This window comes from Musca vetustissima, unplaced genomic scaffold, assembly GCF_032173495.1.
Source record: "Musca vetustissima isolate MV318-11 ecotype Yass unplaced genomic scaffold, APGP_CSIRO_Mvet_v1 utg20874, whole genome shotgun sequence".
Lineage (NCBI taxonomy): Eukaryota > Metazoa > Arthropoda > Insecta > Diptera > Muscidae > Musca > Musca vetustissima.
The window spans coordinates 24,298-39,492 of NW_026882286.1; the positions used below are offsets into that span (position 1 = coordinate 24,298).

Sequence of the window (15,195 nt, forward strand, 5' to 3'; positions counted from 1 at the left end):
TACAACAACCCATGTAATAATAGCCATCATAGAGAAAAAATAGCAACAACAACAAAAACAATAGTAACCAGTGAGCGGAGCAGTATAGTCGGACGGGGCCGACCATGCGATACCCTACACAACTACCACGAACTCTAACTTTCTGAGGATGTTTATTCCGAGTCTGAGTAATATTTCGTGATATTTGCCCCTTTTGTCCGATTAGAGGTTAACAACACCTCTTCCTTACTTTTTTCGAATATTCAGTACAGTCCTTCTAATTACTTGTCCAGATTACCTTCACGGTGGGTTGTGTTGTGATTTTCGGATTATACTCTACTCGAAAACACACAAAAAATTATGTTTTCGGTCCATTTCATCCCAAAATTTTAATCTGATCATCACCGAAAATTGTAGGCGTTGTTCTTGACCATAACTGGAGCTTCATGAAAAATTTCAAAGCCATCAGCGCGATATTTCTCCCTCTAATGTGGTAATGGGTTACTAAATAATATCTGAATACGTAAGCACCTGTAAATATTTGACTGTAACTCCCACATCTGAGTAGATACATCACTATATTTGGTATCAATTTAAAGGCCAACCACTCCTCTTGGCTATGCTATTAACTCCTGGGGTCTACATCGTCCAGGAGTAAATATATATGCCATAGAATACAAATTTTGTCATTTTTCACACAAAAGTCAGGGTCCATTTGACCCGCTAAATATTGGCCGATCTTTATCAAAACATGCATGCTTATTCTCTGGCCCGATCCCCTTCTCCATGCAAAAATTCGCGGTGTTTGGGCCATAATTGCGGCCTCTGGAGCGACCAGAAAAACCGACAAAAATTTAGTATTTGGTCCATTTCATCCCCTAAATATTAACCGATCTTTTCCAAAAACAATAGGGGTCTTCATTGGCCAGAACCCAACCTACATGCAAAATTTCGTGAAGATTGGTCCATAACTGTGGCCTGTATCGTGTTTACAAATTATAATGGACAGACGGACGGACGGACGGACGGACGGACGGACACACATGTCTAGATCGACTCAGCTAGTCGAGATATGACGATCGGTATACTTAAAGGTGGGTCTAGGACCAATATTTCGCGGCGTTACAAACATTTGGGGCTGCACAAAGCTATAATACCCTGACAACATAGTTGTGTAGGGTATAAAAACTCCAACTACAACTATCGTTATTACAAATCATTGCAAAATGTTTTGCATTTTTATTACATTTTTATGGCCATAAATAACATGTGTTAGTTTTAGCAGCGCAGCAGCAACAACAACAAAAACAGCAAAAACTGTAGCAACATCTCAAATCTGTGCACACAAAAATATGGAGGATTGGCTTAAGGCGGTTGGTATGCGAATTGATATGTGAATATTTATTGATAAATTAAGGGTGATTTAGATTTAATTTGGACTAACATAGGCATATGGATGGCGTAGGGGATGATAGATACCAAACAACGGCTCTGATTGGCTTTAACATGGCAAAGTCCAGGTTTATCTTGGTCCCTCTTTTGATCTCAATTGTGGACACTGACCTCCCCGCGGTGCCACCTGGGGAGATATTTTCATCACCCGATGAATTAGTGAGCTAATATGTGCCGCGAGTTCACCCATAAGAACTATAAAAAAATGGATTGAGGCGTCGGGTTAGTTGCCTACTAAACCTACTATTAAAAAGCAAAGAAAAAGAAAACCAAACTCTCCTAATGTTGACGACCCCGTATAAAGGACCACGATCTGAGAATCTGCAGTTGGAATGTGTGCACGTTGTACAGATCAGACGCAGTGTTCGCTGTGCCTTACAGGAAATACGATGGAAAGGGACTGGCATAAGTAAATCAGATGATTACGCCCTGTATTATAGCTGCCATGAAACGAGACGTGAATTTGCCTGCGGATTTATTGTTAATAGGAGAATAAAAGACCTCTCCAGATTCACTCCAGTATATGAGCTAATTGCTATAATCCGTATAAAAGCGATGTTCAGTCTTATTTGCGACCCATGCTCCGACGGAAGACAGGCCAACGACATATTTTACGAGCGCCTATAAACAGCATATGACCGCCGTCTTGGCCATGACATTAAAATTCTGTTAGATTTTAATGAAAAAAATCGGAAGAAAAAATATTGTTGGCCCCACCGTTGGAAAATTCAGCCTCCACGAAGAAACATCAGATAACGGTATGAGGTTGATTGACTTCGCGGAACAAAAACATGGTAGTTAGCAGAACCAGATTCAAGTATCTCGATATACACAAGCCTACCTGGATTTCTCCTGATCAAGTTGTGATAGACGGAAAGCATTCATCCAGTGTGTCAGGAGTGTCGTAATGGTTCTGATGTGACAAACGCAGTGTATAAGGCAGCCCTGCAGACAGTAGCAACACGTAATGCGATCGAAATTTATCGGGAGAAAAAGGAGGGAGGAGAAAGGTATTTTCTGAAAAAAAAAGAAGTTAGAACACGAAAAACGTGAGCGTGAGCAAATCGAGATGTACACGAGTCAATATGAAGTTCGGAAATTTTACCAACGAGTAAAACACCAATCCAAAGGCTTTGGCGCTGGCACATCCTCCAGTAGAGGTGAAGATGGGAACCTGGTGATAGATACAGACAGCGTGCTGATGATCTGGAAGGAGCATTTTGAGAAGCTTCTGGTATCAAATAGTATCGGTGAAGAAGCTACCCCAGAACCAATAAGAGATGACGGTATAGAGTGTATACAACCTAGCCAATATGAAGACAGAATATCAATCAATCGGTTGAATAATAATAAAGCCATAGGTGTTGATGGATTACCAGCCGAACTATTCAAGACCGGTTGTCAGATGCTGGTCAGGACCATGCACTAGATGATTTGCACAGTTTGGCTAGAGGAATGCATGCCCAATGTGTCCTGCGCACAAAAATGGACACAGATCTGACAACTATAGAGGAATAAGTCTCTTTCCCATCGCATATAAGGACCTATCCAGCGTGCTATGTTAACAACGGAAGCCAATGATCAATGACATTATTGGACCATACCATGCCGGGCAAATCCAACATTGACCAAATTTTCACTCTGCGCCAGATCCTGGAAAAGATCCACGAAACACACATCAACACATTCCACCTATTCGTCGACTATAAAGTCGCATTTGACAGCCCTATCCGTTCAGAGGAGTATAAAGCCATGTCTGAGTTTGGCATTCTTGCAAAATTAATACGGCTATGCAGGATAACTTTAACTGGCATAAGATCAGCAGTTAAAGTCGGAAAGGACCTCTCGGAGCCCTTTAATACCGAACGAGGATTCAGACAAGGTGACAATTTGTCGTGTGACCTTTTTAACATCCTGCTGGAAAAGGTCATACGAGGGGCAAAGGTGAACAGAAGTGGTACTCTGTACACCAAACAACACCAGTCGAACATTGAGAGCGGTAACATCCACCTTTGAACAAATTGAGAAGGAGTCTACCAAAGTGGGTCTGGCAGTAAACGGCGAGTAAACGGCCAAGGTGACCTTCGGACCAGCTGTGGAACTTATAAACTACAGCTTCGAGGTAGCGAACGATTTTATATACCTCGGTACCACGTTAACCCAAACTAATAACATCAACTTTGAAATCCGGAGGAGAATAGTGTTGGCCAACAGATGCTACTATTGTCTGAGTAAGCTACTCAAAATCAATGCCACTACTTGGCAGACCAATCTCACACTCTACAAGACACTGACATTACCCGTGCTGTTGTATGGATCTGAAGCATGGGTATAATTTAAAATCCCAAGATTAAAATTTAACAGGATTTTACTGAATAGTTGTTTGTTAATTAGTTTTAATAATTATTAATACATAATTGAGTTTTTTTGGGGTTATTATTATCCATGATATAAATGGCAAATTGTTTACCAACCATCCTGGTTATAACATCCCCATTTCAACACTGCTGCATTCGATATGTTTATGTATAGTGGAAATTTGTCTCAAAGTTTACATCGCACAGTTTTAAAAAAGTTGGGCGGATTTGAACGCATAATACATATATTTATTATTTTTTAGTTTTTAAAGTTAGAGGAAATAATACGATGTTGTATGTTAACACAATAGATATTTTATTTTATGTGTTAATGGTTATTTTTATTGTTAAATTCAAAATATTTTAAAATAAAATAAATGATCAAAAAAGAACAATTTTGGAATTTTAAATGTAATATAAAAGAATATTTTAATCAAATTTTTTGTAACATTGTGTTCATCTCCACGTATACTTATTATGGTAAGCCAAGTTACCATGACACTCATACGTAGTGGTGTACTACTACAACTTAACATTACAAAAAATATTAATTAATATCATTCCCTCTAATAGCATTTCCTTTCCTCCTTCAAGTAACTAATTAATATTATCATTATTAAAGTTCACACATAATAACTCAATTAGGGCTAACAACACATTCATTTTCAGCTTACCAAAAATGTATTCTTATCAAGAATGTTGTCTGCAAATTACTTAGTTGAAGTTTGCGTGTCTTGGTGATATTAACGGAAACTTGTTTGGACATTCTTGAGTTTCATTTTCATGGATTGGTTTGACACGTATTATAGACATCAATGCTATAACGAAAAGTATCCTTAGAGCCACACAGATTATTAATCGGCGATAAATGTATACACATAGGTATTCGTTTTATTAAAGAAGGGGCACGCAATATAATCATTTACTTTAAGATGGCAAAGAAAACATAATCAGGGTGATATTAGCTTTTTATTGCTTCCTTAAAAAATACTATACTGCAGAATTTTCCGACAAGAATTGATATGTATACCCTTCACCACACTGTGGTACAGGGTATTATGTCTTTGTGCATATGTTTGTAGCAGCAAAAGGAAACGAAATAGACCCATGGTTCCTTTTGTGAATATGCATAGAATCACTTCCTGAGTCGATTTATGCATGTCCGTCTGTTGATGTTCAATTGTAAACAAAGTACAGGTCGCATTTATTATCCGAATTGGATGAAATTCGGTGTAGGTCACTTATTTGGCCCAAGGACGAACCCTATTGAATTTGAGAAAAATCGCTTCAGATTTAGATATAGCTCCCATATATATTTTCGTATGATTTAATTTAATTGGTACACCTAACTCCCTATATATTCTACGATTTGCACGAAATTTTGCATGGCATACTGAATTAAGTCTAAAATGATGTGTGTTACGTTTCGAGTAAATCGGTTCAGATTTAGATATATAAATTTTCGTCCGATTATAGTTAAATGGCGCACCAAACACCTAATGTTTGTCCGATTGACACGAAATTTTGTACAACGTATCAAATTGAGACATATCTTCCATATATATTTCGAACAGGTGTTTGATTGATACTAAAGAGCGGCATACTGAATAGCGTGTATCAAGTTTACTATAAATCGATTTCCATAAATTTGTCACGTTGTAAGCAAAATACTCTAAATCTGCAGGAACGAAATTAAAATGTAGCATAGGTTGCAGAAAGGCATGTGGAACATTTACATGAAATTGTTAGGATGCATATGAACAATATATCCAAAGTGGTGAAGGGTATCATATAGACGGTCCAGTCCGACTTTACTACTTTTCTTATTGGTCGTCATTCGTTCTCGTTTTTATTATCCGATATTTTGTTATCTATAGAAATCAAGTCTTTTGGTAAAAGTTATTGAGGTAAGGAAGAAAACCCATGCATTTAGCCAAGGACAACGGTGAATATTGCTGATGCATTTAAAAACGTTGAAAACATTCTGCCTGCCCTTGTCTTGCAGTTCTTTGGAATTGATCAATAATTCCACTCATTACTTCGTATTTATGGCGCAGTTTTATAAATCGGGTCCTTGAAATACATTTCAATGCGGATTTACAACGAAAATTCATCTGAGGCTCCGAAAACTCAAGAGTTATTGTGGAGAGGCAGTCAACAAGTGACTGTTTTGTGCGATTTATTGTTCGTTCGCCGGGGTCACGGTATCTTATTTTTACGAAAATTGCAAAATGCATTTAACACATTACAATGGCGAACATGTAAAAAAGCTAAATAATTTTGGTGCCTTTTTCCTTGCACGAACCTGAACAGTTTTTTTCACCCTCTAAAAAAACGGATTCAGTGGTATGATATTAATTTGTCTATCTTTCACTATTGGTTGAAGTTCATATTAAATTTGTCACTACGTTTGCAACCCATAGATCGGAACACATTTTAATATCCTTGTATCAGAACCCCCATTTTCTATAGGGGCGATACAAATCTATTTAAATATCTGTTAAATTTTAAGTTATAAAAAAGGGAAGCTTTTAAAAATGGATTTCTGAAAAATATTTGCATCGCCGGCCAAAATCCGGTATGCAAAGTACAGTAAAATACCGAAAATGAGGAGGTACAGTTATAACGGGCCCTTGTATATCAAAACCTGTTCCTATCGATGAGTTTCAAACGGAGTGACAAATTCATTATGACCTGCATCCAATTCTGAACATTTACCATTTAATGGAAAAACTCTGTAAAAAGGTATTCACAAAATACATATATTCAAATTTCTATTTAAAAACAAACATTTATTTGAAATTTGTTACTAATTTCCAAAACAACAATTATAACAATATTCTCCCATCAAAACATCGCCTTATCATGCATACATTGACAATTAGCCCTTGGCTTAATGGGACGTCTTGGATCGGTGGGCATTTTCAGTAAAACCTTTTGCAATGACCAAATAATATCACTTGAAATTGCACTAATACAAAGACGTAAATTCGATTCAAAATCGAGGGGATTTATGGCATATCTTAGAATTGATTTTGTTGATTGTTTAATCAAAAATTTACGATCAATATCTGTATCGAAAATAACCATGAATATAATTATTGATAACATAACTAATTGTTGACAGTTACTTACCCAATAGCTCCTGTCGAACATTCATAATTTTGTGCTCAAAATGACATTGAATAGCAGCAAATACACGACGACCGATGCCGACTAATAAATCACGTTTGAATTTTGTGAAATAATGTTCAATAAATACCAATTCATTGCGACACAGGTGACTGGCATGTGTCTTCTCCAGCAGACTGGTTGTTGAATCTACCACAATGGAGGCCAAGGAACCCTGCAAAAAAGTAATGGCATATAAATAAATAATTAATTATTTCTTTTAATAATTGCTCATTATCATTTAAGTTGAATATCGATAAGAAATGGAGAAACATAGAATGAGTAAATAGTATAGATTTCTTCTAAAAATCGGATGTTTGAGGTTAAAATTTGCTATCCGCAAATATTGGCATTCAATTTAATCCAAAATAGTAATAGCACGAATCAGAGCAAAGCAATAAAGTCGATAAAATTTGACTTTTTTGTAACAAAATACTAAATAACAGATATCAAGTTCGAGATTGGAGCTAGCATACCGAAAACGACCGATATTCTAATGCTGGGCTATGTCATTTTCATTTCCTTCGAATGTTTTATATTCCCATCAAGAAATAATGAACCCTTAGATATTTCGGCAAAGATGTTTTTTATTCTTCATGTATCCGAAATGCAAAATTACAGTTCAAATACCGAAAATTGTGGAATGGTCTTCAAAAATCCGAATTATTTTGGAATTTCTGAAAAATCTTCCGAGAACATTTAGAACAGATATCTTCGGTTATAAATATCAGAAAAGACGATAATAATTTTAAACTTTAACCAGTAAGGAAAGTAGTAAAGTCGGACGGGGCCGACTATATGATACCCTTCACCACTTTGTGTATATTCAACAGATGAATCCTAACAGACGTCGCATTTTTAAAGGATCAGTAAAATGAATTTGGAACCATAAACACGTCTTTCTGCAACCGATACTAAATTGTTCATTTGGTCAGATATAGAACCTATATCTAAATCTGAACCGATTTCAGGAAACTTAACACACATCTAGACCTAATTCATTACGCTGAGCCAAATTTAGTACAAATCGAGAGATATATAGGGACTTTTGTGCACACTTTACCTTAAATCGGACGAAAATATATATGAGATATATATCCAAATCTGAACCAAATTTCAGGAAACTTAACACACATCATTCTAGACCTAATTTGTTACGCTGTGCCAAATTTCGTGCTTAAATCGCATATGCATATTCTGAAAAGTAACCATGTGTCTATGTCGTTTCCTTTTGCCTGTTACAAACATATGCACAAAGACATAATACCCTGTACCACAGTGTGGTGAAGGGTATAAAAAGAATTTGGTTCAAGAAACTCAAAATACTGAAAATTGAGGGGTACCCTTATATGGGGGCTACCAGAAAAAATTGACCAATATTTATAATTTATAGTGGAGAGATTTGCTACCTAATAAAAACTCGACGTACTAAATTACAGTCAATTCGGTCGAAAAATACGATCAGAACCCCCAAAATACCAAAAATTTGGGGGTACCGTTATATGGGGACTACCAGAAAAACTGGATCTATATTTATAATTTTTAGTGGAGTAATTTGGTACCCAATAAGAACCCAATGTACAAAATTTCAGAGAATTCGGTTATAAAACGAGCCCAAGAATCCGAAAATACCGAAAATTGGGGGTACCCTTATATGGGGGCTCTCCGAAAAAATGGACCTTTATTTATAATTTTTGGTATGGAGATTTCCTACCCAATAATAACTCAAAATACCACATTTCAGCGAATTCGGTCGAAAAATGAGATCAAAACCCCCAAAATAAGGAAAATTGGGGGTACTCTTATATGGGGGATATCCGAAAAATAGACCTTTATTTAAAATTGTTGGTAGGGAGGTTTGCTACCCAATAAGAACCCAAAGTACCAAATTTCAGCAAATTCAGTTAAAAACGCTCAGAACCCCCAAAATACCAAAAATTTGGGGGTACCGTTATATGGGGACTACCAGAAAAACTGGATCTATATTTATAATTTTTAGTGGAGTAATTTGGTACCCAATAAGAACCCAATGTACAAAATTTCAGAGAATTCGGTTATAAAACGAGCCCAAGAATCCGAAAATACCGAAAATTGGGGGTACCCTTATATGGGGGCTCTCCGAAAAAATGGACCTTTATTTATAATTTTTGGTATGGAGATTTCCTACCCAATAATAACTCAAAGTACCAAATTTCAGCGAATTCGGTCGAAAAATGAGATCAAAACCCCCAAAATACCGAAAATTGGGGGTACTCTTATATGGGGGATATCCGAAAAATAGACCTTTATTTAAAATTGTTGGTAGGGAGGTTTGCTACCCAATAAGAACCCAAAGTACCAAATTTCAGCAAATTCAGTTAAAAACGCGCTCAAGAACCTCAAAATACCGAAAATTTGGGGGTACCCTTATGTGGGAGCTATGCCTAAACGTCGACCGATTTTTTTTCCAATTTCAATAGGGTTCGTCCTTGGGCCAATTAAGTAACCTTTGCCAAATTTCATCCAAATCGGATCATAAATGCGACCTGTACTTTGTTCACAAAAATACATGGACGGACAGACGGACGGACAGACGGACGGACAGACAGACGGACATGCGTAAATCGACTCAGAAAGTGATTCTATGCATATTCTCAAAAGGAACCATGGGTCTATCTCTATTACATAGTCCTTGGGCCAATTAAGTAACCTTTGCCAAATTTCATCCAAATCGGATCATAAATGCTACCTGTACTTTGTTCACAAAAATACATGGACGGACAGACGGACAGACGGACGGACATGCGTAAATCGACTCAGAAAGTGATTCTATGCATATTCTCAAAAGGAACCATGGGTCTATCTCTATTATTTTTGCCTGTTACAAACATATGCACAAATACATAAAACCCTGTACCACAGTGTGGTGAAGGGTATAAAAAGAGTAATTATTCTCCCTTCCTTCAGAAATGTTCACAAGTTATAGCGAAATTCCCAATATATTTCTTAAGCATTCTAATTCAATCGTCAACGACGCTTGCGCCAGGGCAAAAGTCGTCCAGAAATCAGATGCCGTGAGTGATCTGATAATATGACATACCTTGAGTTTGAACCATTTTTGGGCAATTCTTACATCTTTGGGTATATTCAACTGATGTATCCTGACCTTTTCGAAGGAACATTTAACGGAAATCAATTAATACACTTGACATTCAGCCAAATATGCTAAATTTCATTACAATCGGGATGTATGCGTACAATGGGGTAAATTTATGTAAATAGATTTAAAGCAAACCTGACACACGCTATTCGGTATGCTGCACTGTTCAAAATTGAATCTCAATCAGATACCCTTTGATTATTTGGTGCACAATTAACATGAAATGTTAATGCTATGTCTGCATCTGCACCAATTTAAACAAAACGCTATAACGTCATTCTTGTCTCAATTTAATACGTTGTGCAAAAGTTCGTGTCGAATGGACAAACATAATGAGTTTGGCGCACCATATACCTAAAAGCAGAGGAAAATGTATATTGGAGCTATATCTAAATCTGAACCGATTCCAGAAACTTCCAAAAATGAATTTATATTAACTTCCGTACGTTTTGCAACATGTTGTGTCAATAAGCGTAGCTTTGAGTCTCAATTGCACAATTTACATAAAATAGGGCGGTATTAGGTATACCGAACCGATTTTTACTAAACTTAGCAAACATAATTCTAGACTCAATTCAATCAATCATTCTAGACCCATCGCAATGTCAAATTTTGTGCAAATCGAAAGATACATAGCAACTTTAATGAACCATTCACATAAAATGTGACGAAAATATATATGTGCGCTATACCTAAATCTGAACCGATTTGCACGAAACTGAGCACACATCATTAGAGACTCAATTCTGTACGCTATGACAAATTCCAAGCAAATTGAAAGAAATATCCGGGCTTTGGTGTACCATTTAGAAAAAATCGGAAAATATTTATCTTAGCTATATCTAAATCTGAACCGATTTACACCAATTTTTAAATCGTTCGTCCTTTGACCAAATAAAAGAGATGTGCCAAATTTCATCCAATTCGGATCAGAAATGCAACTTGTACTTTATTTAGAATTTAACATCAACAGATGGACAGATATGCATAAAACGACTCTGAAAGTGCTTCTATGCATATTCTCAAAACGAACCATGGGTCTATCTCGTTTCCTTTTACCTGTTACACACATATGAACAAAGACATTATACCCTGTACCACAGTGTGGTGAATGGTATAAAAAACATAATACTAAAAATGTTGAAAGATGAAACCTATCGGTCACCTCGTTTTATTACCTTCCCCACAAAGGGCAAACATTTTGAAGTGACCAATCGGTACACACCCATTTAAAAAAAAATGTTATTCAAATATTAGGTTGGGGAAAAATAATGGATTTATATTTTTATATAAACTTTTGGACTTTATTTAGCATGCTTCGGAATGTCCGATTTGGGCCAAATATGCACCATTTTGTTGTATGATTTGTTGTCACTTTAAAGGTAACTCCATAATGCCTTTCTCTCCTCTCTATTTGCAAAAAACTCTAGTAGTCGATTTTCACAATCCTCCCTAGATACCAATTTTAATAATTAAAGAAATTTAGCAATACAAGTAAAAATGATAATGGCTTGGTGCCAAGACCAGAATTTTCTGGCGAGTCACTGTAGATGTGTGTGGCGTAGTGTTGTCCTGGTGGAAAACGACACCTACCTCTCCTGTCCAATTCTGGCCGTTTTTGGTCAATTGTAAATGTTTTGAAACAGTTTTATGGTCGATTTTTAGCTACTAGGCGCTGTTATGACTGCTAACATGCCGGTCAACTGCGATCATTTCTCCAATTTTTTGACATTTTCGGTCTACCTGTGTGAGGTGCATCTTTAAGACCTAAAATTCCTGAACGGAATCTACGAAACCACAATTGCACATAATTGGCTGTTACATAATCGGAACCATAAACATTGTTCAAAATCTTAGCCGTTTGGCTTGCATTTTCGACTTGGTCAAATAAAAGCAGTAAAATGTGCCGAATTTTCTTTCTGTTCACTAAATTACAACTGAAATCACAAAAAAAAAAAAACACAGGAAAATATTTTTTTTGTGCGAAATGTCACCCTTCCAACCAGCATAAATCAGAAATTGTTTGATCGATACTTTACGAGAAATCTATCAGTACAGTCATCTGCCGAAAAATAATGGATTTCTTTTTGGCCAACCTAATATTAAGCTATTTGTGGGGAGACGGGGAGACACCACAATGAGTGGGGTGGAATGAGTGGCACCAAACAGACGGACATTTGAAAATCAATTTCATACTTTATGAAAAGGATTTGTTCCAATGGATCTTAGGCTCTAAAACTAATAACCTTGTCAATCAAAGTGCATATAACCTCATTCGCCATTAGACTTTGGGTATACGACTAATACTACTTTGGGTATATGACTAATACTCACAGCTGGTGTTGGTCTACGATCACCAACCTCCTTCACTTCAATTAGAGGATGTATTTCATAACTGGAGATACCAATCGTACTGGAAGTATTATTAAAAGAAACGCGGCCACCAGATGTCCGCTTAAGAAATGGTCTAGACATGGACTCCGAACCCAATACACTAGCCTTTGGACACTGACCTTCATTAATGGCCTTGCGTATGGCAGAAATAATTTGGGTTGATCTCTAAAGGAAAATGATTTATATTACATTTCCGAAAAAAAGAAAATCCAAAGCTTACAAATATAACAAATTTCTTGACCTCCTCGAAAAATGCCTCAATACGACAGCAAAGACTTTCGGATGCCTCTTTGTCACTCGACAAATCCTTATTCAACTTCTTTAGAATATGTTGCATAATAAATTGGGCGGCTTTATAAATCGGATCATTAGCCTCAAATGGTACCTGCAGGTTGGCCTCTATGTCCAAAGCGGCATTTAGAGCTTTGCAAACATCTTTGTCAATTAGTTTATCAAAGCTTGATTGAAATTCAGCGCAGTACGAGGGATTTGTGTTGAGTTTTGGACATGGTGTTTTATTGTTGGAATTCTGTTTTTGGTCAATTGTCTTTTTCAATTTCCTGCGATTATGCATAGAACGATTTTTGATTTCCTTTTGTATCAGCATCCACTTTTCCTTATATTTCTTTTTATGCTCCTCAATGTAGGCTTTCTTCTGCTCTTCAATTTCCGTTAGAATTGCACGAATTTTCTCTTGATTGCGTACACGTTCTGCCAACCGTTGTTTCCATGAGTCCATTTCCTTTTCACCACTCTTTTGGGTTCGCGCCGCCTTCAAACGTTTCAAATTCTTATAGAAACGATCACTTTTAAATTGTATCAGTTTTTTGAATTTAATTAATTTTTTACGTTGAATATCATTGCATTGATCCCAATGCCGTTTCATACTGAGGTGGCGTAGTAGTTTTTGATGTTCCATGGTGGTGTATGCCATTGTTTTTGTTGCTTTAATATAATTAATTTTCGAAACTTTGGATGCCCATAATTTTTTGAAACGCGTTTTTACGTTGTAAAACTTCGTTGTAGCTGTGTTGACGTGCTGCCAAGTTGCCATGATCACAACTGGTTATGTATTCGGCATTGTTGATAAGAACCCGATCACGATGTTCTAAATCCTAGAAAAGTGAAAAATAGGGTATTTCACTGCATCTGAATTATAAGAAGTGGACGTTTACAGACACCTCGATTGAAAAAGCGGACCATATATCAGTTATAAAGGGGGCGAGATTCATGTATAGAAATCATGTCAAATTATTATTAAATATTGAAAATTATATACGAAGGGTCTTTGATATTATGTTCATTATTGACGTCAACATTCGGTTGCAGAACGGACAACCACCTTAAAAGTTCTTAAATATATAAATGCGCTTTATCAAAATTTTGACCTATATTTTGATTTGTAAATGAGGATGCTTATTATCCTCTGAGAACTCGAAATGTGAAAGAAACGCCAATTCGATTGGAATATGTCGATAGGACCTTTCAAATGCCTAATACAAGGTAGGAGCTATATATGAGGCTGTGTCCAAATAAGGCATATATTGACCACTTTTTACCATATAACTGCCAATTCGGTTGAAATGTGAGTAGGAACATTACAATATCTAGAATCGGGCGGGGCCTTCATAAGGGGGTTATTTTAAAAAAGGCATATAATGACTACATAAAACCAAACTGCTGGCAATTCGATTGAAAAAATGTGACACAGACCCTTATATATGCCTCCTACATATCCACATAAACAATTGAAGAGCTATTTTATACTCTGAAAACCCGAAATATCGTATTAAGGCCAGTACGGCTAGAAAAAGCGGATAAGATCCACATATGTAAAGCCAAACGCGAAATATATTGGTAATTGAGATTTGAGTTTGAGAGATTTGGTTAATAAACACTGAGAAACTAAAACTTCAAATTATTACTTCAAATGAGGCAGTACCCTCTGAGAATACGGACTATCAATCTCTTGAAAATACAATTCCCATTCTTACCATACGATTCATTTCCTGCAGAATATAATACACCTTGGCCTTATGCAGTTTCTGACGATATTTATTGAAATCCTTCAGATTGCAAATAACATCGTTGTTCTCCGTAATTTCTCCATTTTCTCGTAGACGTTTCAAATTTCGTTCATTGGCATAGAATGCCCGCAAATTGGAATCTTGTAGAGGATTATATTCAGGCAGACTTTCGGTGGTTGAGATATCAAATTCTTGCCTGATAAAATATGTTTTAATATCAATTTTATTTGCAATATTTTACTTTATCTCACCTCTCTTTCTTTTTTATAACTTGACCAATTTTATTAATGGAAAATATAACCTGATTACCCGGGCATTTTACCATTGGCAGTTTACAATTCAAGGGAATCTGCTCCCATCCGGGTAAACTGTTGAGCGGAAGCCCGGATTTTAATTTCAATTTTGATATATCAACTGCGGTTTCTTTTGGTCTTCGTGGTAATGATAAAATTTCGATCATTTTCAAAAGAAAAAAGAAAAATTCTTCAATCAAAATTCGTTCGAAAATCAAATAAAAATTAAAGGGAAAATATTTGACAATAATGGTTTCAAACAAACAAATTATCGAACCGAACAGTTGAAAATACTTGTAGAACAATCATCACAACAGTTAAAAAAGTACCATACACTCACGAAATCGATGAGACACTCAACAGTACATAAAACAAAAACTAGG

The 15,195-nt window shown here is 36.3% G+C and overlaps 1 pseudogene; it reads right to left on the reverse strand.

Moving 5' to 3' along the window:
• Window positions 1–6,635: 6,635 nt before the first annotated feature.
• LOC133328546 (uncharacterized) lies at window positions 6,636–14,979 on the reverse strand (annotated as a pseudogene).
• Between the last annotated feature and the right edge of the window lie 216 nt (window positions 14,980–15,195).